Raw genomic sequence first — 25,114 nt, 5'->3', positions numbered from 1 at the left:
GTATAAAAGTCGGAAAACCCTTCATGCACATTAAAATCGGTATGGAACGGCAATCAGTTTGTTCAAAACTTGCATTTCCGCAGATGATATCCACACAACGGCTTACTTGTTTGTTATTTTTTGTAATCCGATACTACGTGAAAGTGTGTTTCATTTCATTCTGAAAAAAATATAGTACCATATTTCTCCGAATCCTTCAAAAAATTTATATCAGGCTCAAAAAGAAGTTTGTAAAATCATATGAATGCCTTGTTGTACAGTAGGCCTACGCATTTTTAGACGCCGAACATTGACTTTCGTCACGCCGGTTTTTTTTTTTTTGCGGCTGCACAATTATTCTTTATTTCCACGGGTTTGAGGACCATTAACTTAACATTGGCATCATAATACCGAAAAGAACTCGTTGAAAATGTTTAGGTAATACCGATTCCATGCGTCTCTACAATACAATGATCCATCAGGAAATTATTCCTGCTGTCTATAAAACTGTTACTTTTATTACGCAGCGTCAGATATAACCGGCTACCGTTACACGCACGTCTCGCTTATCGGGTTCGGCCAAATTCAGCGGCTAGCGATGTATAGGCCTAATCGCGAACGAGTTTATTGCGCCACGGTATGGCCATTCCGCCCTTGCGTTTTTCGTGCACATACCTCACAGTTTCATCTTCTACTTCTTTAAAGCGTCCTTGTTGCTGACCACTGAATGCATTTTTTGTAGAGTACGCATTTTTTTTAGCTCTTTGTCTTCACGCTAACGCCAAATACTGGCTTTGGTTAGGCCTATGCTGTATTTTCTTGCAGCTGCACAATTATTCCACATTTCCGAGTGTTTAATAAACATTAACTTAAAATTGGCATCATAATATCGACTAGAACCCGTTGAAAAATTACCTGCAATACCTTTTCCACGTATCTTTACAATACGACTATCACGAAAATATTCCTGCTGTCTATAAACCTTAATTTTACTAAGCGTCGTATACAATAGACGCGTTATGACACTGTCACTGAGTAGCCATGGCTTTTCTAAGAATTCGAAGGGTCGCATGTTTTGATACCATTCTGCAGATTTGAGAAACACACAGGCACTGTACAACCGGTTGTCGCGGCTAGCGATGTGTAGTAAAGAGGCGGTCGTTTATTGTCAACGAGCTCTGTGCGCGTGTGAAGAGAAGCAGCGTGGTTACCGCGGTAGTTGCCAGTGGTATCCATTAACTTACTGTTAGGCCACGATTGCAACAACCCTTGAGTTTTCGCATGAGATTCTGAGAAAAGAAAAAAAAACCCTTGGATTCGGAGAAATACGGTATCACTCCAGAGATTTCTGTGGCAAACACCTCAGCTTTCTTCTTCAAACAGCGTCACCTAACCTAACCATATATGTAGCCTATCATGAAAACATATTTGAAACGCATGTAGAGAAATAACCTCCTCGCGAAAAATTTACATGTAAATAGCCGTAACTAGACGCCAGAAGATATGAAATATCCTCTGAAATCAGTTATGTACTCTGCCATATCTTGAGGTGTATCACATTCTTACTTAATTCCCGTATATAACATTAAAATTAAGATATCGTTTATTTTAGCGAGTTAACAACTGCTATCGGCCACGTTATTTACGCATTTATTATGAAAACGTGTTATCCTCTTTCATTTCGAATTTTCTTTAGAGAACAGCAGTCGATGGGTATTACTAATCAACTTCCACATCGCCCTTGAATGTCAACGAGAGAGCTCGAAAATCCACAAAGTGAGAAAACTGTACTGTACCGAAGATGATCGATCGCATTTTGTTGCAAACGTTTCAGTTTTCTTATTCAAACAGCGTCACGTATCCTAACTTAACCGTACTATACGTATGATGAAAACACACTTCAAGCGCCAATAGAGAAAGTATAACTTTTTCGCTATAAATTTTCATAATAGCCTTTCCGTAATTTAACCAGACACGACAAAATATAAACTAACCTCTGAAATCAATTAAGCACTCTGCCATATCTCGAGGTGTATCCCATTCTTAATTGCAGTATTTAGCCTCAAAATTAAGCGGTCATTTAGTCGGCCCTATTTTTAACGAGTTAACAACCGTTTTCGGACACGTTATTTACGCATTTCTTACGAAAATATTATGTGCTTCTTCATTTAGAATTTTCTTTACGGAACAGCTGTCGACGGGTATTACTAATCGACACCGACATCGCCTTCGAATGTCGACGAGAGAAATCGCTAGTGCACATAGCGAGAAAACGATGCCGACGGTAATCGATCACATGCAGTATCATCGCTGGGATGCATAAATATCGGTAACGGTAAAAATCGCGCGCGCTTAATCGCTCGTAATAACGGATGCGCTAGTGATAGGGTTCTCGCTGTAACCGAAGGACAATACATAGTTTAATATAGGAATTTTGAAGGGACAGAAAAAGTCGTCACTATAACGGAGTTCTCGTTATATACCGTACTCGCTATATCGGACTTCTACTGTATATGTGATTTTACAATCACAGGAATAGAACCAGCTTTTGGGTGGTTAGGCCGTGTGCATTTTGCAGAGTTTCGCCCAGACGTGCCATTTGGGCTCATCAGCTGGATTGGCACCCTGGTTCTATTCCTGTGATTGTAAGATCTGCGGCTGTGAAAGCCATTTTTGATATAAATATATCTGATGCTTGCATATGCACTTCAGGGAATTACAAACTTACTTACATCCACTAATATGGTTGAATTTACTAATTTCATTATATAGGTCCGTATTCATACAGCTTAATTAAGAACAAATATTTGGTTTAATGATGCACCCACTTCACTTCACACTTTACAAGTGAGAATATATTTAATCTTAAATTATTTTATGCATTCTTTGGTACACGTTTCATCTTTTATTTCAGACTTCTTCAGCCATAATGTCTCAACAATAAAAAAAAAAAATATCTAATTAAAGTACAGAAATATGACTGTACCCTTCCCCTACTAACAGTACCCCCAGCCAAGCTCTGCCAGGTGAGAGGAAACATAATTATTTCTCACGCAGTAGTGTGGCGAGAAGCAGGTCCGAGCCAGGCTCTAATGGGAAATGGCCATAAGGAGGAACATCAATTTCCGTGTTAAGCAATTGTAACAAAAACTCACTTTCCTTATTTCCGGAAGTTCAAACATATTAAACTATATATATATTTTTTCTTTCCAAACCTTGTCTCTTGAATTTCATGCAATTGAAAGCCTCAGTACTCTCCAGTTGACGAATTAAGCTTAACTTCTACCTCCTTCAGTAAACACTGAAGCTATGTCAAATGTCAAACCTCAAGAAACATTACTTAGAAGATAATGCTATGACATTTCTAACAAAGTGCTGGACAGTAATATAGAAAAACATAGTGTATTGATTTTAGTATGTGTTTTTAAACATTTTAGAAAGGACATGGGTTCATCAATTTTCAATTATTGGACAGTAACATTTCTGTATTTCAATTACATAATAGATTTTTAAGATGCTATGGCTAAAAAGTCTTAAATAAAAAAATTAACATCTACCACATAATACATAAAATATTTTAAGATTAAGTGTATTCTCGCTTGTAAAGTGAAGTGTATTAATTGGGTGGATCATGAAACCAAACATTAGTTCTTAATATTGTGGTTGAATTGGGGCAATTTCGCTGGTGAACTATAAATTTCGTTCAAGTTCAACTTGTGTCTCATATGGTGATGAAAAATGGGTGAAAATTACTGTGGAAGAAAGAAATGCAACAAAGAAGAGCTTACATAACAAAAATAAAGGAAATCAGTCCATCAAGATGATGAAATTCAGTACCTGACACAGGAGAATAAGAACAAGAAACTATTAGTGAAACAACTGATTAAAGAAGAAAAGGAAAAGTGTCAGGACAAGTTCGCCACTAGGCTAACAGAAGATTTGACAGTAACAAGAAGTTATGTCATAAAGTAGTCAAAAAATAGAAGACGTGAGCATGACAATATCCTTGCAATGGAAACAGACAGTGGGAACCTGGTGAAGACAGATCAAGGCATCAGAGAAGAAATTAACTACTTCAATTCTTTATTAAATGGAAAAAGTCTTTGAAATGATATCACTGAAGACTGCAGTTTAGTTTAAGTGTGAGTGATGGAGCACAACGCCAGCTAACAGGCCTAGAAGTGGAGTCTGAGCTGAAGAACATGAGAAATGGTAAGTCCCCACGGTTTGATGACCTTACTTCAAACATGATAAAGGCAGCTGGAACACAAGGAGAGTACTCTCTGTCATCTGCAAAGAGAACAGGATACCAGAGGACTGTACGGAATGCATCATTATCTCCGTCTACAAAAAGGGAAACAGGAAGAAATGTGGAAATTACAGGGACATCACTCACTTACACTTATGGAGAAGATAACTGAAAGAAGAATCAGGAATATAATAGACCCGTCATTGGCGGAGGAGCAACAGAGTTCGGGAAGAACCGAAGCAATACAGATCTGATATCTGCCGTCAGAATGCTAACAGAGAAGCACTTGGGAATAGGGTAAGAACTTACTGATGGTTTTTATGGACATGAGAAGGCCTACCACAGTGTGTCTAGGGAGATAATCTTGGAATGCCTAGAAGGCATAGGTGTGCCAAACTTTCTGATTGATAAAGTAAAGATGCCATATCAAAAAAGCTTTACATGTGTCCAAGTAAGTGATGAAATATCAGATTGTTTTGAAACCAAAAGAGGAGTCTAGCAAGGAAGTACCTTGTCCCCGCTCCTGTTCATCACTGTCATGGATCAGATCATAAAATGCACCAAAGAACATTGCAAAGAGCCCAACACTCTAATATTTGCAGATGATGTTCTGATCTGGAGAGAAAATGTAGCAGAACTACAGAAGAAACTACATCTTTGGAATGACTACTTTAAAGAATACGTCAGTTAAACAAAAACTGTTGAAATTTCTATCAACAGGAAAGGCGCCGATTCAAACATTTCACTGGACGGAACTGTACTGCAGTCTGTTTCCAACTTCAAATACCTCGGAGGTATCATTTCAAAATATAACACAGTAAACCAAGAAATACTTCATAGGAGTCAGAAAGTTTCTCAATTTCATTTCCAAGTGAGAAATCTACTCTGGGATGATAAAATACCCCAGAAAGCAAAATTCAACAATGTTTCATACCTACTTCATTCCAATTCTTACATATGAACTCACATATGCCATACATAACACGGCAATAGTAAAATCCAGTCAACAAATGAAATACATCAAAACAATGAACCAAAAGACCAAGAAGGACAAGATTAGAAATGAAGCAAACAGGAAGGAGGCTGGCATCAAAATACCTGTCACCAAACTTTTTTTTTGGTAGTGGCTTTATGTCGCACCGACACAGATAGGTCTTATGGCAACGATGGGATAGGAAAGGCCTAGGAGTTGGAAGGAAGCAGCCGCGACCTTAATTAAGGTACAGCCCCAGCATTTGCCTGGTGTGAAAATGGGAAACCACGAAAAACTATCTTCAGGGCTGCTGACAGTGGGATTCGAACCCACTATCTCCCGGATGCAAGCTCACAGCCACGCACTTACCAAGCTTTTAGGAAGATGCAAGTAAAAATAGGTTGGACATGTTATGAAGATGGACGGAACGAGAACAGCAAGGAAGAAATTACTTTGACAGAGAAGTGAAAGGGGACAGGCCAGTTGGAGGCCAAGGAATCGATGGATAGACACAGTGAAATCGGAGGTCAGCAGGAGGAATGCCAAGTGGGAGGACACAGAGGAACAGAAACTATACTTTGACAGGAAGAAGTGGCAAGCACTTGTACACCGCACCCAGGAAACTGGAGCTGAAAAAGGGCGGTGATGGTGGTGGTTGCGGTGGCGGTAGGGGAGGCGGTGGTGATTACTGTTTTAAGAGGAAGTACAACTAGGCAACCATCCTCTATATAACGCTAATCAAAGAGAGAAAAATGGAAGGGATCCAACACTTTGAAAAATTACTGTATCGGCCAAAGGAAGACAAGGGCGACAAAGGCATGAAAATGAAAGACTCTCTAGGCCTGGATACCTAATACTGTCAGGGTCAGAAATAAACAACAGTTGACCAAGGAAGGTTGGATAGGTAGATGACAGTGAGGTGCCTGGAAACAGTAAGTGAAAGCAATGCCAGGACTCAGCTAAGGCCCCCATGGTCGCCAAACCATGCTCCAAACTTCAGAGCCCCTGGGGCCCCTTCCAGTCGCTTCTTACGAAAAGCAAGGGATACCGTGCATGTTATTCTACCACCCCACCCACAGGGGGAGATGGTGGTGCTGGAAAATGAGACATCCAGGCAGGAAGGTGCCCAAAATACAGCTGGGGAACACCAGAGAGGTGGTCAAAACCTGAAGGAAATGGGAACTCCATGACACATTGACAAACTTATCAAAAGTCTTCATTAGGCTGATCTTAATTAACATTTTATTTTGTATCTGATAACTATCAATACGCATCACATTGAAATTTGTAACGATTAACTCTACACCAATCCAGAAGTAACTGCTCAAACGCCATACAGAGATAATGATTCGTTCAACAACCATAAAAGGAACTCTTCGTAGTTCGATTTTCAACATGTATGCAGCTAATGTCACGAGAAAGGCTGGTTTGATTGAGCCTACAATGACTCCGGCGATTGGACATAGAAATATCAACTACCTCTGGTGTGCTAATGCTATTAACTTCTTGGTAGAAACCAAAGAAGACCTATAACATTTCCTCAGGTTGGCAAAGGACCACAGTGAGAACGTTAGGCTGGACTTCAGTATCAAGAAGAGAAAGATCATGTTCACAGCTTTAATAATAATAATATTATTATGGTGATAACTAAAAACATACCGGTTAACATTAAAATTAACAATGAAGAAACTGAGATGGTTAAGGATTCCACCTCCCTAATCACAAAGATGTCTGCGCTTGTGAACTACAGCAACACCAGGAACTTGGAAGGAATGCAACGATTATCGTCGTCATCATCGTCATCAACTCCCCTTTTCCCAGCTGACACCAGGTAGGGGCAAATATGGTTCCTCTCTAATTAGTCATGTCTCTCCACCATTCATCATACAACACTGTGTTCCAGTCGAGCTTCCACTGTCCTAAGCTGTTCTTCACAGAATCCATCCATCGTAATCTTAGTCTCTTACGTCCTCTCTTCCCTGTCATCTGCCTTTCCGGTGCTTGTCTTTCATCTACTTGACACATCCAACTACCTCAATCTGATCTATTCCAGTTTCCTGTTTAGTTCCTGCACTTTTAGCTCTTTTCATACGTCTTAATTTCTCACTCTATCCCTCCTTATCTCCTGCCTGTACTCTACTCTCATCTCTCTGAGTCACTGCCCAGGTTTCTGCTGCACATCATTATAGGCAAGTAATATCACTTACACATTACTTCTTTAGCCTTCATTGGTACATCTCTATTCGATATTAATCTCTGTACATGTTGGTTAAAAGGCACTCCTTCCACTGATTTCCATGTCCGGTCTTCTGTTTTCAGTCGCTTCACTTCCAAAGTATTCTACTATTTCCAGTTCCTTGTTTCCAACTCTGATAGCTCCTTTCCTTCTTCACTTCTACTCATCAACAATGTCTTGCTCTTCTCCATGTTGATCCTCAACCCCTATTATTCAATCCTCTATTCAGCACATTCACCTGTTGTTGTATCTCCTCTTCTTCTCCCCACATCACATCATCATCATCCACATTCATTCTTTCCTCTCTATAAACTTCCCTTTCTGCAATGATACGCTTGGAAAATATCTTGAAAAGCAACAATACGAGTGAGAGAGAACTAAAGGCAGACTGGTCAGTGCCATCGTTTCCGCTATAGCTGTGAAACATATATGCTAAAGAAAGCTGATAAGTGAAGGATCAAACGTATTTGAGGTTTGATCTCGGCAACATCTGCTGAGAATACAAAGGACATATTTTGTAATAAGGAAATCCTGCACCACGTCAAGCATGCAATCTTCCTCAAAGGGAATACAGTGAAATTAGATAGCTATTCTACTATGGCCACGTAATGAGAAGTACCTCCTCATATGTCATGCTTGGAATGGTCAGTGATGGGGGCAAAAGAGGAAATAGAATGTTAGTTAGATGGCATCAAAGCAGATGCACTACTTATAAGACAGCTATACTTGACTGAACTTGTGATGAGAGACACACCACCAAGCAAACAATATTGTTCACTACTGCATTCACTTGTATCCACTCAGTGGGTGGAGAGGGGTTGTCTCGCCACTACAGGCCACATGGGCTGGCCAGCACCTCCAGCACATCAACAGAACGTGACAGGGCTAATCCTTAGCAGGAAACTGTTCTCACTCCATGGCTCCTTCAAGCTGGTCCCTCAGTACACTGCCAAACAAAAATACAACATGAAACAGCACACACTGGAATGAGGGAACAGATCTTACACAATACTCAGGTAACATAGGATCATAACACAGTGAAGGATATCTGGTGAGAGGTCTATGGTTGATAATCATGATTATTTACAATCCTATTCTTTATTTCAATCACATTCTTCATTTTAAATTGGATTTCAATCCTTGTCTGCAAAAAAAAGAAATTCAATCACTTCCTTATCAATGAAAGATTCATACCACATTTACTCGCGAATCGGCCACACTTTTTATCCTAATTTTAAGGTCGCAAAATAGGGGGTGTGGCTGTGAAGCGGAAAATTTTCAGACAAAATTTTTACAAGACCTGGGGACATATTATAGCCATTGAAACAATTCTTAAAGAGGTATTTATATAATAACAAAGATATATGCTATGCATTTGCCAGTTCAGCTTTTGACCATGTTACATGTTGCTGATACGGTGTTGTCAATAAAACACAAAATTAATCAGGAACACGGTAATGCATACCGGTACATCTACCATCAAATTGAGCATGGTAATATTGCGTGAAAACATACTTAAAACGAGCAATGATTTCAATACAACTTCACTGAAGGCCATAATGTACTTTAATGGTCTATCGTTACGTATGGCATCAGACTGAGAGCAGGCGGTGATGATGTCACTTTCTGCATCGTGTGCTCTCGAAATATTAATTGCAATTTTATAATATCCACCCCGTTCTGATCATTGGAATTACTTGAAACAAGTTAGCTTGTGCCTTTAAAAAATTAATAATTGTACTAAATGCCAAGATAATAGTCAAAACTTAAAACGTTACTCGGGGAACATGCTCAAAGGACAACGTGTTTTGACAAGCTTACTCATACATCATCACAACAAAAGGCAAGTGTGATCAAGTTCAATCATAGATTTATTTTTCTAACCCGCAAATCTGACGTCCAATTTGTAGTCAGCCTGATAAACTAGTAGATGTGCACGCTATGTTCCTGCGCCAGCTCTGCGATTCCTCCTTCACCATCTCACGTTCTGTTGTGAAGGCCACTGACAGCTCTACCACATCCCTGTGCTGAGACGGCAGTGCGTCACGCATTTACGATCAACACATGTTACTGATACATGTGCTGTCAATAAAATACAAAATGTAATCAGTAAAATGGAAATGCAGACTGTATGAAATGAGTCATGTTGCATGTGATGTTGAACTTATCTCACAAAATATTTCACCAGATACACTCAAAATATTTTATATTATTTACAAACGCACAAAAAGCAAAGAAAGATTGAAACTGTTCACGGAGGCTATTTATAGGTACTGTATATATTCCGTTCGTAATTTATCACTTGAGGAGGGGCTAGATTATTTACGCTTAAAAACTCGGAAGAAAAAATACATTATAACCTAGAGTACCATGACATTAAAAAACACTGCTTATAAGAATTTACTTGGAATCACAAGCAGAGTGGCTAGTTTCACTTTCATCTCGTCGATACCAGTCAGAAATTTGATGTTCTTCGGTAATGTTTTGCATTTAAAAGTAACGTACTGAGGTAGTTTATGGCCGTCGGCGGTAATGGCCAACGTCACCGTACAACGTAACTTTTCATTGCAGGTATTTTTAATTAGAACACTTGCCACTTCTTTCTCAGAAACAGTAGCATTCCTTGGCATGTAAAAATACACAGGAGTTTGGTCAGCATTGCCGATCTGCGGGAGAAGATACAAGTTCTGCTGCCTTAACCTGATCACGTGCCTGTGAAACTGTATAACTTTATCGAAGCCGTCGTTATAAACCCACAACAAACAAAAGAACCCTCAGCTAGTTCGGTTCGCGCAGCTCGCTCCGACTCGTCCCAATCTTCCCCGACAATACGAGATCAAGGACAAGCATCTGCTAGACTGGCTGTCATTAACATACACTGCAGTCAGGCTCATCGATGTTATTCTTTCATCAATGCTGGAAACACAATGCAACTAAAGAAGGAAAGTAAAGTGACCGAAAGTATTAAGCATGGACTCAAATGGAAGCATTTACGATTCCCAACCTGTAAACCATATTTTACAGAAATATACCGTTCTAATAACCATATACACTGAGGACCGAGGATGTTGTGCATTGGGCGATGATAGTGTTGGCTTATGTGCTGTGATAACTAGCATTATCAAATACTATCACACTGTTTTGACTTAAGTTCAGTAGCAGTTACCTTTCCACCCAGATTGAAAAATTGGTAAAGTTCCTGTCATCATGGTAGTCCCCTGTCTTTTACTTTGATTTGAATATCACATAGGCGTTGTTTACAAAGACTTCCTCTACCCTGCCATGCACAACAATAATGCGAGGACCTTTCCCTATAGGTTGTAATTTTCCCAGCTCTGTATCAGATTGCAAGAATGATGAGACAGAGTGAGTAGAACGAAGGAATGTCTCATCTAAATATAATATTTACCAACCATTCTCTCTGTACTGTACATTTTTTCTGAGGTACCTTCCCCTCCATGCCACAATATCAGGTTTTTCTATCAACAAATTTCGAGAATTACGGCACCTAGTCCACCAGAACACCCATCTCTTTTAATAATCTTCGAAGATACTCTCAGCTACAGTCAAGTATATTTTCTGATTTTAACACACTGTTCAATTTCTTGAATGTAGGTACAGGTTTTTCATCACATAAAATTAACTTCTTTTTCGATGTATCACACCTTTCGTGAAGTCGTCTGTTTCGATCCTTTTCTTCTGCATTGTTTTCTTGCCATCAGGTGTAGAAAACTGCAGATGACCCTTGGCTATAGACGCCTTCCCTTCCGCTATTATACGTTTCACCAGTGCTTCACTTGATGAACCAACAACAATATAATTAAGTACACAAACAGCTTTTTCTTCTCGTAGGCAAGCACCTACATTATAGTATTTCTCAAGCTTGTCCACTTCATGGCCATCCAGATTTGCTACCAGTCTTTGAAGTAGCAGCAATAACTAGACTCAAAGGACACTATCACTAGAACAACATGCTACACAGCACTATATACAGTACATAAAATCATTTACCAATGCAGTACACCCTATGTGAGAAAGAATTATAGGACTACAACTAAAGAAAGAAAATGTGTACAAAGCCGACAAAACAAAAAGAATTACATAAAATCAGCTTCATGGTCCGTGTCGCACTTCAATAGATTCACAATTAAGTATTTATTTATTTTCCACCTAGTCGATACAATGATTGCTTAAGGCAATTTTTAATGGTCAAAAGTGGTATGTTTCCTATATTATCAACATCTTCAGCCACATAACACTGTTTAGATGAAAAATATATAAATTGACAAAGTAATGCTTTAAATTATAAAAATCCATTATATTATCAAATTCTAGTATATTTGAAAATGCTTGAGAAAGATCACGAAAAAAGAATTGGAATTTCTCCACCTACAGATAGCCCTACAACTTATTCCTCCTCAGTTGAAGCTATAGGTGACAGCAAGGAAGTTCTTGACACACCTATATCCTTATTACAAGTGATGAATAGAGAATAGTACAGAATAACTGCTTATCATCTTTCTCTACAAACTTACTCCATCTTCTGTACTACTTCTGTACCATCCTATGACGTCTTTTTCATTAAGTGAACAACACATGTTTTCATTATTACAATAGAGTTTTAGTTATTTTATGAACATTTGTATAAAAGCTGTAGAATGTTTGAAATGTTATCTGAGTGAAACAATAAGGTTTTGATTAGTGACTGAAGATGCCTCAAAATATGAGGCGAAACATGTCTCACTTTTCAAAAAGGTTTTTTAAGTCAAATGTCAATATCTTATATTGTACTGAATAGGTGGAAATAAAATTTTTAATATTTTCCTATATATTTAACACCTATATCCGCCGCTCCTCCACCTCCTCAGGTGCAAGAGAAAGGAAGAACGCATCATCAATATTATACCCGACACATAACTGTGAAAGAATGACAGGAGTTACTGTTCCAAAGGAAAGCAGGCTTAATAAGATTTGACAACTAGGAATTAGTTATATTTTCATCTGCATTAATAATAAGACCCACACTGTGATGTCTGGATTTCTTCATTTCGACAATTACTTATAAACTGTATAATTTATAATTTTAAATTGACCTTCTTTTCATGAATTATTAAGAAAAGAATATTCATTAGGACATATTCTCTATGGAATATTGTACAAGTGTTTCCTTGACGACTGCTTTCTATTGTAGAAATAATTTATATATTTTCTCTTGAGTTATTTGTTTGTTTTAATGTTGTCAATCTTATGTTAATTTTAAGGATACTTCATCTAAAGCATTACTTTGTCAATTTATATATTTTTCATCTAAACAGTGTTATGTGGCTGAAGATGTTGATAATATACGAAACATGTACCACTTTTGACCATTAAAAATTGCCTTAAGCAATCATTGTGTCGACTAGATGGAAAATAAATAAATACTTAATTGAAAACAACAAGAATGTGAAAACATATACAGAAGTGGCAAGGGAACTCTTGTCATCGCACCTTCAGTGTGCACAGTACGGTGGCCAGACATGTGACCCCCTCCAATACTACTTCATGATGTCACACATCCACTCAGAGAGAAGGCGCAGAGAAGTGAGCCATGCACAGGTTCTTTTGATCGTTGCAGGGTACTAGGCAGGTTTTGGCACAGACTTTCCCGCCGCAATGAAGGTTATTGCGCCGCATAAACCGAGTAGCCAACCCGCAACTTGCTTTGAATAAGTTTCCCAAAATATTGTGGGATCACTCAATTTCCCGTAATTTTGGTTGCAACATTTCGTGAGAAACGCTATAGCCGCTGTTCCGCATCTCTCTCGCCCAATTCAGTAACGCTTCTTCAACAAACGGGAACTTGCGCTGTTTTAGGCCATGAAATGCAACTTGCTGCTTGCTCCAATTTCTCACTTGTTTTCTGTGAACAGAATCACAACCCACTGCTCCATTATCATTTTCTTCCGTGAATTTCACCACATTTAGCTTGCATGAAGCCGTGTCCGTGCTGTTTCCAGCATTAGCGTTCTTCTTAGGTAGGACACCGTGCTCAGAGACGTCCATGTGTACTAGAGGGAATCATCTCCAAAGACCTGCACCAAGCTTCTGAAGGCCACACACCATTATTATACTTATTACTAGCAGTTACCCGTGGATTCGCTCACGTGAATTTCGTCACCTGATAAAAGTAATCGTGCCTCGGTACTGTACTAAGACATTATCTGAAAATCCCTACAGTATAAAAACTCACCGAAGAATTGAGGTTATTTACCCCAGAAATTCTTTGTAAACCACGTTTGTTCTATTGCCTTTTGGGGCTAAGATGTGGCTTAGAACTGTAGGTGCGAGAAAAAGTCTTCTCTCAAATCGAAAAATAGTGTTTCTTTTCAAAGGAGATTCCAAATATCTATTTCCATGTTAGTAACATCTTCAGTTTTTGAGATATAAGTATCCCCATAAAAATAATTCAACCCCTTCATCAGTCCTACCTCCACCCCCACTCCACCTAAGTATATTTTACAAAAACAAAGAAAATACATCTTTCTTTATTTTTAAAGGAGATTCCAAATACCAATTTTCACGTTCATAACATCTTCAGTTTTTGAGATGCAAGTATCCTCGTAAAAAATAATTAATCTAATGTCTCCATTATTCCCCCCCCCCCCCATGTGGATTTTCCGAAAACAAAAGAATCGTGTTTCTTTATTTTTACAGGAGATTCCAAATACCAATTTTCACGTCTGCAACACCCTCAATTATTTATGAAATATAAGCATCCTCATACAAAGAATTCAACAACTTTTTCAATTCTTTCACACCCTTAAGTGGATTTTCTGAGAAAAAAAAAAAAGGTACGTATTTCGTTAGGTTTTAGGAAACTCCAAATACCAATTTTTACGTCTGTAAAATCATCAATTTTTACATATCAGCATCCTAATAAAACGAATTCCACTCCCTTCTCAGTCCTTTTTTACCGCCCTCTCTTACGTGTTTCGTCCAGAGACAAAAAATATGTGGTTCTTGATTTTTAAAAATTAAAAATACCAATGTTCACATCTCTAACATGTTAAGTTTTTGAGATGTGCTGTCGATACGCTCATTTTAAAAATCATCCCCTTTTTCAGTTCCCCTTAAGCGGATTTTCTGAAAACAAATTACCTGTTTTTCTTTACATTAACAGGACATTCCAAATAACATTATTCACGTGTGTAAAATGTTACCTTTCTGAGAAATACTGTAGATATATATAATCTTTTAAAAAACTCACCCCCTTTGTCAATGCCGTTCACTCCTATTAAACTGGATTTTCCAAAATTACAAAATGTGTTTATTTTTAAAGTAGATTCCAAATACCAATTTTCACGTCTGTAACATCTTCCGTTTTGTAAGATATAAGTATCCACGTAAAAAGTATTCAACCTCTTTTTAACCTCTTTTCAACGCATCCCCCTTAAGAGGAATTTCCGGAAACAAAACATACGTGTTTCCTTATTTTAACATGAGATTCCAAATACTAATGCTCACGTCTTTAAACTGTTATGTTTTTGTGATATAGATACTCATTCTAAAAATTCGCTCCCCTGTTCACCCCCTTAGCGGCGGAATATCCAAAAATCCTCCCTTAGCATGCACCTACATCGTAATATAAATTTAACATCCAAAATATCATTTCTTTATGTCCAGTAGTTTTGGCAACATATCATAATGACATACTGTTGGGCAGGCAACCCACTGTTCAGACTTGTCTTGCGGTTTGCTTATCTTCCCCTATTTCATTTTTCACCCCTAAGTTACGAACTACCAATCAGATTTCGTTCAAACCATTTCATAATCCCTTTCAGATGTAATAAGAACAAACTGTGAAAATTTCAGCGAAATCGGTCCAGTAGTTTTTGAGTCTATTAACATCAAATATACCAACATCCAATTTTATATATATAGATTGGGTAACCAGCTTCAATTAACACTACTCACAGGGAATGTAAAAGATACCCAACATTCAAAGAACAGAGTCTACAGCACAAGAAAAGTCAAGACCACAAAGGGGTTAAAACTGAAGTCTCCTTAGGCTTTGGAAACCTAGTAACGTTGGGGTTGGAAGAGAACAAGAGTTGACCAAGGGAGGATGGAGAGGAGACTGGTACGAGGAAGTCGAAGCAATGCGAGACTCAGTTAGGACAATCCACACTTCCCAATGAGAACTCAAGGCCCCCCATTTTAGTTGCCTCGTACGACAGGCACAGGATACAGTGAGCATATTTTACCATCCCCATCCACAGGTTTTCCTTCTTTGCTCCTACAGCTTCTGTTCTGGAAACCTCTCTGAAAAAATTCATCGGTACAGTCCATTTCTATTATGTGTTCACACAAGAGGATCACAATTTTCAGACATTCATAAAGAATGTTATTGCTAATCTACACTCACTATGATACTTCTGAGTGATTAAGGAAATGTACAAGTGGAGATATTGCTTGCCTTTCCCTGGTACAATTCAAATGATGATTAACTTCTTTTTGCTCCAAAAGCTGTCTCTACACACATTATATAGAAATATTTCCCCAACTAACACAAGACATCCAGCGATATTGTCCTCAAAGTCACTTGCTGAGGATGTGGTAACAAGTGCTTCAACAAGGCAATTTATTTCAAGTTTGTACAACTTGATCATCATGATTTATTCAACGTTATAATAATAATACTAGTAATAATTGTATGGCCTCAGCTACCGTGTGCAGACATTTCAATTTGATGCCATCTGGCTGTCTGCTCGTCAATTTCGACGTTCCCTTTTACTCTAGGCCCACTAGATGGCAGACCGAGTAAACCGAAGCTCTCTTGGGCGTCTAAGGCTGAGATTTAATGAATTTTGTTGGGTGAATACCAGAGGTCTTTTACATGCCGACAACTGAATGCCCTTCCTGATGTCAACCTCATCAGCCTACTCCTGTCCAACAGCACCAAGGCTTTACGCCTCCATCAACAGCGTCATATGCCCTCACTCCATGTGAGCAATGCAGGCTTTTGGCACGCTGTCTGATGATTAGGAAAATTTAAGTGAAAAGGCATAGGGTGTTTAGTGTCCGAGGAAAGTTCAGCACACCAGATGCAGGCCCTGCGCGTCATGATGAGTATGAAATGATGATGAAGACAATGCATACACACAGCCCCATGCCAGCGGAATTAAACAATTATGATTACAATTCCCGGCCCTACCTGGAATTGAGCCCGGGACCCCTGTGATCAAAGGCCAGCACGCGAACCATTTAGCCATGGAGCTGGATTAGTGATTAGAAATTGTGTACCACTACTTCCAACACTCTGATGGTGAACTACTTCTTTTTTTTAAAAAAAATTTTTTTTTTTTTTTTTAGCAACAGGACTCGAACCGGTTAACCACGCTGTCAGACCTTAACGATCATGGCCACCAGGCGGGCTTTGCTGAATTTCATACGGCATTCAAGTTATCACTTGCATTAATGAACAGGCTGAAGTTAAGAATCTTGTTTCACAAAAATTACAAGAATCAGGCACATCTGTAGGCTCACAAAGCAAAGGTGGTAAGAGAAGATATTGTAAACAGACCACAGTGGTTCAGAAGCTGTCTCTGGTCCGCATGGAACTACAACACGTGTTTTCGAGCTGTAATGGGCTTGGAGTGGGAAGAAAGCCTTGACAACACAGAATTTGACCACAAAAGAGCGTGGGCCAGTGGAAACCTTAACACAATGTTGCTGTTTTCATAACATGTGCAATGAGACAGAGAGAGAGAGCTTCTCCCAGCAGTGTTCACTGTGCAAGTTACTGTGTGTGTCCGCACATATAATTGCACAAACACTTCCTCTAATGACCTGTGTATGTGTGTAATAATAGCATAGTTACAGCTTTACAGTTAACATTTAAATATTATATGCCTAGCAACTTTTAATTTCAATCCAATGGCAGAAAGTAAAGAGAGGAAACATTTTGGCAAAGGCATTCCTATAAAGGGACAAAGTCTGGACGTTATGTATTCTAAACGAGAGTACTTTGAATGGGAGCAAGGTAATGATGATCCACTTATTTCTGCCAATAAACAGAACTACAACTGTGGTTAGAGTAAGCAGAAACACTGTAGTTAACACAGGAAAAGATAATAATAATGTTATTTGTTTTACGTCCCACTAACTACTCTTTTATGGCTTTCGGAGACGCCAAGGTGCCGGGATTTAGTCCCGCAGGAGTTCTTTTATGTGCCAATAAATCTACCGATACAAGGCTGACGTATTTGAGCACCTTCAAATACCACCAGACTGAGCCAGGATCAAACCTGCCAAACTGGGGTCAGAAGGCAAGCGTCTGAGCCACTCAGCCCGACAAGAATTATATTTATTGACATTGATAAATATTTGTTCTTGCCACAAATACTAATCCTAATTCTGCATTACGTATGCTTATTTTTATATTTCCCTTTGAATATTTGGTTGCATAATTTAAAATTCATCTGTAACATATGCTAGTGACTTTGTCACAATGAGGCCTTCATTGAGTAATTCAACACGACAACACCAAGCATCTCGCTCTCCTAAACGTCAATCCCATATTAGTTCCGCGCAGACTGTAATGTGCCTAACGTGTCACAAGTTATACCCAGAAAAGCAACAAATGTGCTATGAACATTAACAAGCCCAAAGGGAAATACCCAGGACAATTAAGTCTCAGTTATAAGCACCAAGCAAGTTGGCTACATGGTTTGGGTCACACCGTCGGTGGCCTCAAGATGATTTTCCAGGGTTTCTGATTTTTTCACCATGCAAATGCTGGGGCTATACTTAAGGCCAAACCTGATTCTTTCCCTATACCATCATAGACAAAGCACCAACCTTAAAAAAAATGAATAATGATTATACAATTGCAATCTGGTGGACCATTTCAATTATTTCCCAAACTTTCCTCCCAGGATGGCTGTTAAGGGTTAAGACAAAAACATTGAAGATAACACACAAAGTTTGCTACAAATTATTATCCAAGAGCATTGTGAGGAAAAAATAAATTTTACAGACCAACTTACCGTGTTTACCAACTGTCAACACTGTCGTATGGGAGTAAAATCTGGCAAGTGACGATCTTTGCTGGTGTACACATATGGTGACAATGGCAAACTGAGTAACTGCAAAGTTAAGAATGAACAAACAGCTATAATAATCAGTAAATTACAGTCAATGCCACAAAAACATTGGCAAAAAATACTGGAAAGAATATTAGAGGAGAATGAGAAGAAACGACGAAGGAGAGTTGCAAGAGGAACAGTATGGTTTTAGTGGACGCAATCTTCTGCACGAGGCAATTAATGGAAAACAGTTGGGAATATGGAAAGGATATGGTCATGTCATTCATAAATCTGACAAAGGCATACAATAGTGTTCCCAGAGAGAAGGTCTGGGAAGACTGGGTACACAAACTGTACAAATGGTGCAAGCAATGTACAAACGCTGTGTCAGCAGCATACAAAGAAATGAAACTGGACTAAGACAGGGGAGTGTTTGTTTCTTATGGTTATCGGCGAAAGAACCACATGGGAATAGGGAGGTGATATTGTGGTCTGGAGAATGAAAAGCCAAGAAATCAAGAACAATTTAATGCACTGAACAAGATAACTGTAAGTATGGTATGAAAATCAATCCAGAGAAAAGCAAGACCATGGTGATATCAAGAGGAGAAAGACAAGGGAAAGAATTTGTGGTCAAAGTCTTCAAATTGTTAACAGTTTCAAATACCTAGGGAGTGAATTAACGCAGAATACAAGGCTGGACATTCTACCAGAGTGTAAGAAACCTTGTCTGAAATAAGGAAGTGTACAGAGAGAATGTAGGCCCTATGCACTTATATTGACTTATGTGGCTGAGACTTGGACAATGATAAGTAGGGAGGAGAGGAGAATTCAAGCCAGTGAACTGAAATACCAAAGAATTATGATAGGACAGACAGACTGAGAAATGAAGACGTGAGAGAGGAAGTCGCAATTGAAAACCTAAATGAGAGAATTGATAGGAGTACACTAAGATGGCTTGGACATGTAAAGATGGTGATCAAAACAGATGATAGAGATGAAATTTGAGGGAACGAAAGCAAGAGGGAGAACCTAGAACAAGGTGGAGGGTTCAATAAAGAGAAGAGCAAGAAGAAGAAACCTGGACTCAGATTCACAATTAAAATTGAGGAAAGCTTCAACATGTTCAATACTAAGTATGTCATATAAGATGTTTACAACATGTTATTTATTGTTAGTAGTACCAGTTTCAACGTTTAGTGGCGTCATTATGACGTACCCACTCGGCCCACAGATGTGTGACAAAATTATTACGTGGCAGGTCCCCTTAATATTAGTATAAATAAATGACATCTCATTGTTTCTCCATAAACAATATCCTATGGGCGCCAGCCTTTAAGCTTATGGCTTGAAAACGATACTTGATAATTAATAATACGTAATGAGACTCAAAAATCTCCCAGGGGTGGGGTGACGGAACACAAATCATTAAGTGCACTAACTTGGAATTTTAGGATCATTAATAATGATTTCAGAAAATACAAATTAAAGCAGCTATTTATTAGGATGAATAACGTGACGTAACGGCGTATTAACGAAATCTGAACTTACGGAAAAAAAAAAAATTCAATGGAATAAACTGTAAGAAAATGAACTGTTGCGCGAAGACTTGCAGTAATTTATGCCATTTGTAGACTGTTAAGTAGAAGCTGATGATTGATGGATCTCTCGTACAGGCGGCGTCATCTGTTGTTGTGGATTCCAGTCCTACTTCTGCTTTGTGCATATTACACCAGCTGTAATACGACTTTCCTGCCTTTAACACTTCCTGCTGTACTCCTTACATAAAGTCATAATGAGTCCTAATTTTAAAAGCAAAACTACCATGGGTTATGTTCATGGAGAGAATACACTTGTATTCTTCCGTATTACGGAACAGTAGCGTAACTAAATTCATAACAAAAGCTCTCCTGCCCTATACTAGTCAAAACCTGTCTCCAGTTGACTTTACCTCTCGTCATTGAGATAACAGGTCCCAATGAGAGTAACTTTTGAGTAGCATACTACTCAGATGCGAAATGAACTAAGTTAAAATCTTCTCCGATGTGCAGGCGTAGAATCATCGTAAGAGTGTCTTCCGAGAGTACGAGTACGAGTGTGAATCTGAATACGAGTGTCCTCTCCAGCTCTTGTCGTCGAGTATATAGCTGTCAAAATCTCCCTCCATCAACCATATCACATGGTCCAGTAAGATTCGAGGTCTCATCCCTTCTCCTATGTATTGCTATGAATCCATCACGTTGCTTCATTACGTCCACTCACATAGGCTGAACTTTTCCGCAAAATCAAAGCGTCAGGTAGCGAACTTCAAAAAGTAGGCGTTCATAATGTTTCAACTGTCTCTTCATAAGGTGGAGAGGGTAAGGTCCCTCGTAACCTTTATGACGTACATTTCCTGGTAATGGGCTGAAATTAGCCTGCTGACTCTGGTCACCTCACTACGGCTATTGGAAAATTTACTGCAAGCTATAAATACGAATGATGTTGAAATACTTTACACAATAAGTTCAGAATACGTTATAGCCGCGATACAAAGAAATGAAATGATGTGAAATGGATGATTAAAACCCTATACATATACATATTAATTTAAATATGACCTACCAGTGATTAAATATATACATCTTATCAATTAATTATATAGTTCAATAATTTAATACATGCAGTGATGTCCCAAACATCACATCATCATCAGCTAGAAGTTACGAAGTGGGCAGGGTACATAACATAAAACTGTGTACATAATACATACAATGCAAAGTACTAATGGTTAACAATTTTTTACACTTAGAGCTAAATGAACAATGGGTAAAATATGATGGAGTATTAAAACACATAACAGGCGTTATAGGCTAATATGGTACATTGGCGCTATATTCCATCACATACGGCCGCGAATTTACCTTACCCTATCTCAAGCAAACCACTTTGTTAACTTAGCTTTCCTTTCTTTTAAGGCTTCACTACCTATGTTGAGCTGAGACAACTTCAATTTAAAATTCAACCTTATTCAACCACCCAACTTTAGGCATACTGGCCTTAAACAAATATTTGATGGCCTTGCCAACCACACACAACACTGGACCTTGACTTATATATCTCCCCTGATAATAACAGAAGATTGGACATCAATTTTATCTCATCGTTTTATTATATATACCGTGATTTTCACTCTCATTCATCAGACCAATTTTATTGTAAAGCACCAACGTACCATATTAGACTATAACCCCTGTTATGCATTTCATTATTATTCCATCATATTTTACCCATTGTTCATTTAGCTCTAAATGTAAAAAATTGTTAACCATTTGTACTTTGCATTGCATGTATTATGTACACAGTTTTATGTTATGTACTCTGCCCACTTTGTTACTTCTAGCTGATGATGACGCCACTAAGCGTTGAAACCGGTACTACTAACAATAAATAACATGTTGTAAACATCTTATACGACATACTTAGTATTGAATAGGTTGAATCTTTCCTCGATTCCAATTGTGATGAAATGTAGCACGCGCCACTCTCCACTGCCCTCAAAATGGTTTTCCATGATTTCTCATTTTCACACCAGGCAAATGCTCGGGTTCGACAGTTGCTTCCTTCCCACTCCTAGCCCTTTCTCATCCCATTCCCATTGTCACCATTAAGACCGATCTGTGACAGTGCAAGGTAAAGAAAGTTGTATAAAAATTGTCGCCATTCCTAGAGAAGGTACTAGCATTTCCAATGTATAAATGCATATGACGTCATTCTTACCAATGAAGGGAAATACATTCCATTACGAACCTGCGCAGAATACAAACGCAATCACTGGCGAACACTTGTCACATCAAATACACTGCAGTCTCAATCGTGAGGCACTACCTACCCAGGACTATTTATTGCTACTGCACTATGGAATAGAGGCCTAACAGCCGCTTTACAGCCCTAACCTGAGAGCTTACGCCCTCAGACACCCTTTGCTTGACCTCACTCTGATCAATTTGTCACTAGCCAGACCTAACCAATGCAGTAAAATTGTCTTGTCACTAGACAGATATGACCAATGCAGTCCAATTTCTTGTCACTAGACAAATATAACCGATGCAGTCCAATTGTCTAGTCGCTAGAAAGATCTAACCAATGCAGTCCAATTGTCTTGTCACTAGACAGATCTAACCGACGCAGTCCAATTGTCTTGTCACTAGACAAATCTAACCAACGCAGTCCAATTGTCTTGTCACTAGACAGATCTAAGCAATGCAGCCCAACTGTCTTGTCACTAGATAGATCTAATCAATGCAGTCCAATGGTTATATCAATAGTTACACTTAAACACGTCTCTAGTTCTTAAATCAACAAGTTGCCAGTCTTGTGCACCGTGCGATCACATCGTCCACGAGAAAGAAAGAAACAGTCATACTACACCTATAGATGTCTGTGCTGCAAGTCAGTTTTTTTTACATCGCACCAACACAGACAGGTCTTATGGCAACAATGGGATAGGAAAGGGCTAGGAGTGGGAAGGAAGTAACCATAGCCTTCATTCGGTACCATCCCGGCATTTTCCTGGAGAACAACAATGGAAAACCACATCCAGGATACCACTTTTCAATTTTGATGGGGAATCAAAGATGGGCCCCCAGGTGTGGCAGTTGACCACACTAACCACTACACCTCAGAGCCGGACGCTGAAAATCGTGACTCATGGTACTAATGTTGCTTAGCACAGCATAAAACTTAGCCAACTTTACTTTCTCCGTCGTATTTCATTCTCTGTAAAACTAAATAAGAATAACAAACTATGGAGATTCCCAGATCAAAGATATTAAAACACCATTTTACAATATCCTCCCAGCTCCAAATTGCTGTACCACTTTCAACATCTGACATTTTCATTTTCAAATGAAATTCACATATTTTGTTTTTGAGCAATTAATTATTGCTGAAGGCAAGTTTTTTAAAGCACAAATCAGGGAGATCTTAATGCAGATAACATTTATGGCATTTATTACACCATTATGATTCAAATGTCTAATAATTAGTTTTGCCACTCTTCAGACTCCTACTCCTCGCCACTGGTGAAGAGAATCCATTGTCTCAAGCTTTGGGAAATTCCTTGACATCACCCTTCACCACTAGGAGTTACAGATGCTGACTGGAAGTACCGCACTGACTCAGGAAATGCCATCTCTCTCTGGTCTCGGCGATAATAGTATATGTCACCGAGCAAGTGGCTGTGCAGCTATCTGCTTGCATTCAGGAGATAGTGAGTTCGAACCCCACAATCAGCAGCCCTGAAGATGGTTTTCTGTATTTTCCCATTTTCACACCAGGCAAATGTACCTTAATTAAGAAAATGAACGCTTCCTTCTCACCCCTATTTTTTTCCTACCCCATCATCGCCATAAGACCTATCTGTGTCGGTACAAAGTAAAACAAATTGTTAAATAATAATAATAAATAGACTGTCTAGTGCAGTGGTATTCAAACCTTTTGGTTGGCGTACCCCCAAAATACAACCGTTTTACCTTCGTAACCTCGAAGTACGAGTATATTGCGATTATACCAGAAATAACAAACAGTTGTTGCTTGATGCCAAGTAATATTAACTATCATCACCATCATCATCACCATCGTCCACAGCTTGCTCACAACGCACGCACTGAGGCACGAAAGAGTTATGGCCAGGAATTTAAAGTCGCGTGCCCTTTCTGACACCATGGGATACCCCAGCAACACCCGGACTTAAACCACAGTTGTCAGGACGACAGGCAAACGGCCAAACTGCTACACAACCCTGCTTGTCAATACTAACAATAATGTATTCGCTAGGCAAAGGAAACCTTGTTAACTCCATCGGAGTAAAATTTACAGAAGCAGCCCAAAATTGAGCTGTCAGAATTGTTCCTGGCATTTTCGTTTGCTTAATGATAGCCCAATTTTTCTACCATTGGAATCTTCCGTTCCCTTCTCATGCAACGCAGCAAGCCAGACAGATGGATGGAGAAACTTTGTTTTCTTGTAGGTGAGTAACGAGGTTTTCATTGCTAGCAACGACATGCACACACGCATCTTAAGTAAACATTTTTACTTACCTAGTCAATCGGAGGTACAAACACACACATATTTTAGAATGAACAGTTCAAAAAGGGGACTCTCTGTAGTGGTAGACAAAGACACTAAATCAAAACAAGATTTTATTGAAAATGAGCATGCTCAACTCGTTTTCGATCTACTCATTGAAAACAGTTAGAAGCTACGATAAATCTGCATACCCTTTGAGACTATACCACATACCCCTAGTGGTATGGTCCTAATCCATCCACCTATTGATTAGATGGAACTATTTCTCTGTTTGATTTATTGATTACCCCTCATGGTACGCGTACCACTGGTCTAGTGGCTACGCCATCCTCTTCTTTCAGAACCTAGCAACACAACATATCCTTCCTTCAAGGTAATCATCTTTCCTCCTCAAGGTCACTGGATCAGTGGGACAAATAATGTCTGACTTTTTCCATCAAAAGTTGCCTGAAAGGCACGTATCATTGGAACTTACCCCTTTTCCGGTTTTTCTACATCTGGTAATCCAATTTCCATTGCCTCGTGCAGGAGCATTACCG

General features: G+C 38.9%; 1 long non-coding RNA gene across 1 annotated transcript in view; it reads right to left on the bottom strand.

Annotated features, from left to right (window-relative positions):
* LOC136884453 (uncharacterized) overlaps positions 1-25,114 on the bottom strand; it is a 31,826-nt gene extending 6,712 nt beyond the window's left edge. The window contains exons 1-3 of the long non-coding RNA XR_011018857.1: positions 25,051-25,114; positions 18,468-18,566; positions 8,192-8,383 (exon numbers count right to left, since the gene is read on the bottom strand). This is a non-coding gene — a long non-coding RNA (uncharacterized lncRNA). The remainder of the gene's footprint in view (positions 1-8,191; positions 8,384-18,467; positions 18,567-25,050) is intronic.

The sequence above is a fragment of the Anabrus simplex genome, chromosome 12, assembly GCF_040414725.1.
Source record: "Anabrus simplex isolate iqAnaSimp1 chromosome 12, ASM4041472v1, whole genome shotgun sequence".
In the NCBI taxonomy this organism is placed as follows: Eukaryota; Metazoa; Arthropoda; class Insecta; order Orthoptera; family Tettigoniidae; genus Anabrus; species Anabrus simplex.
Note: the sequence above shows the minus strand (reverse complement) of the source record. Positions and strands in the feature narration are given on the sequence as shown.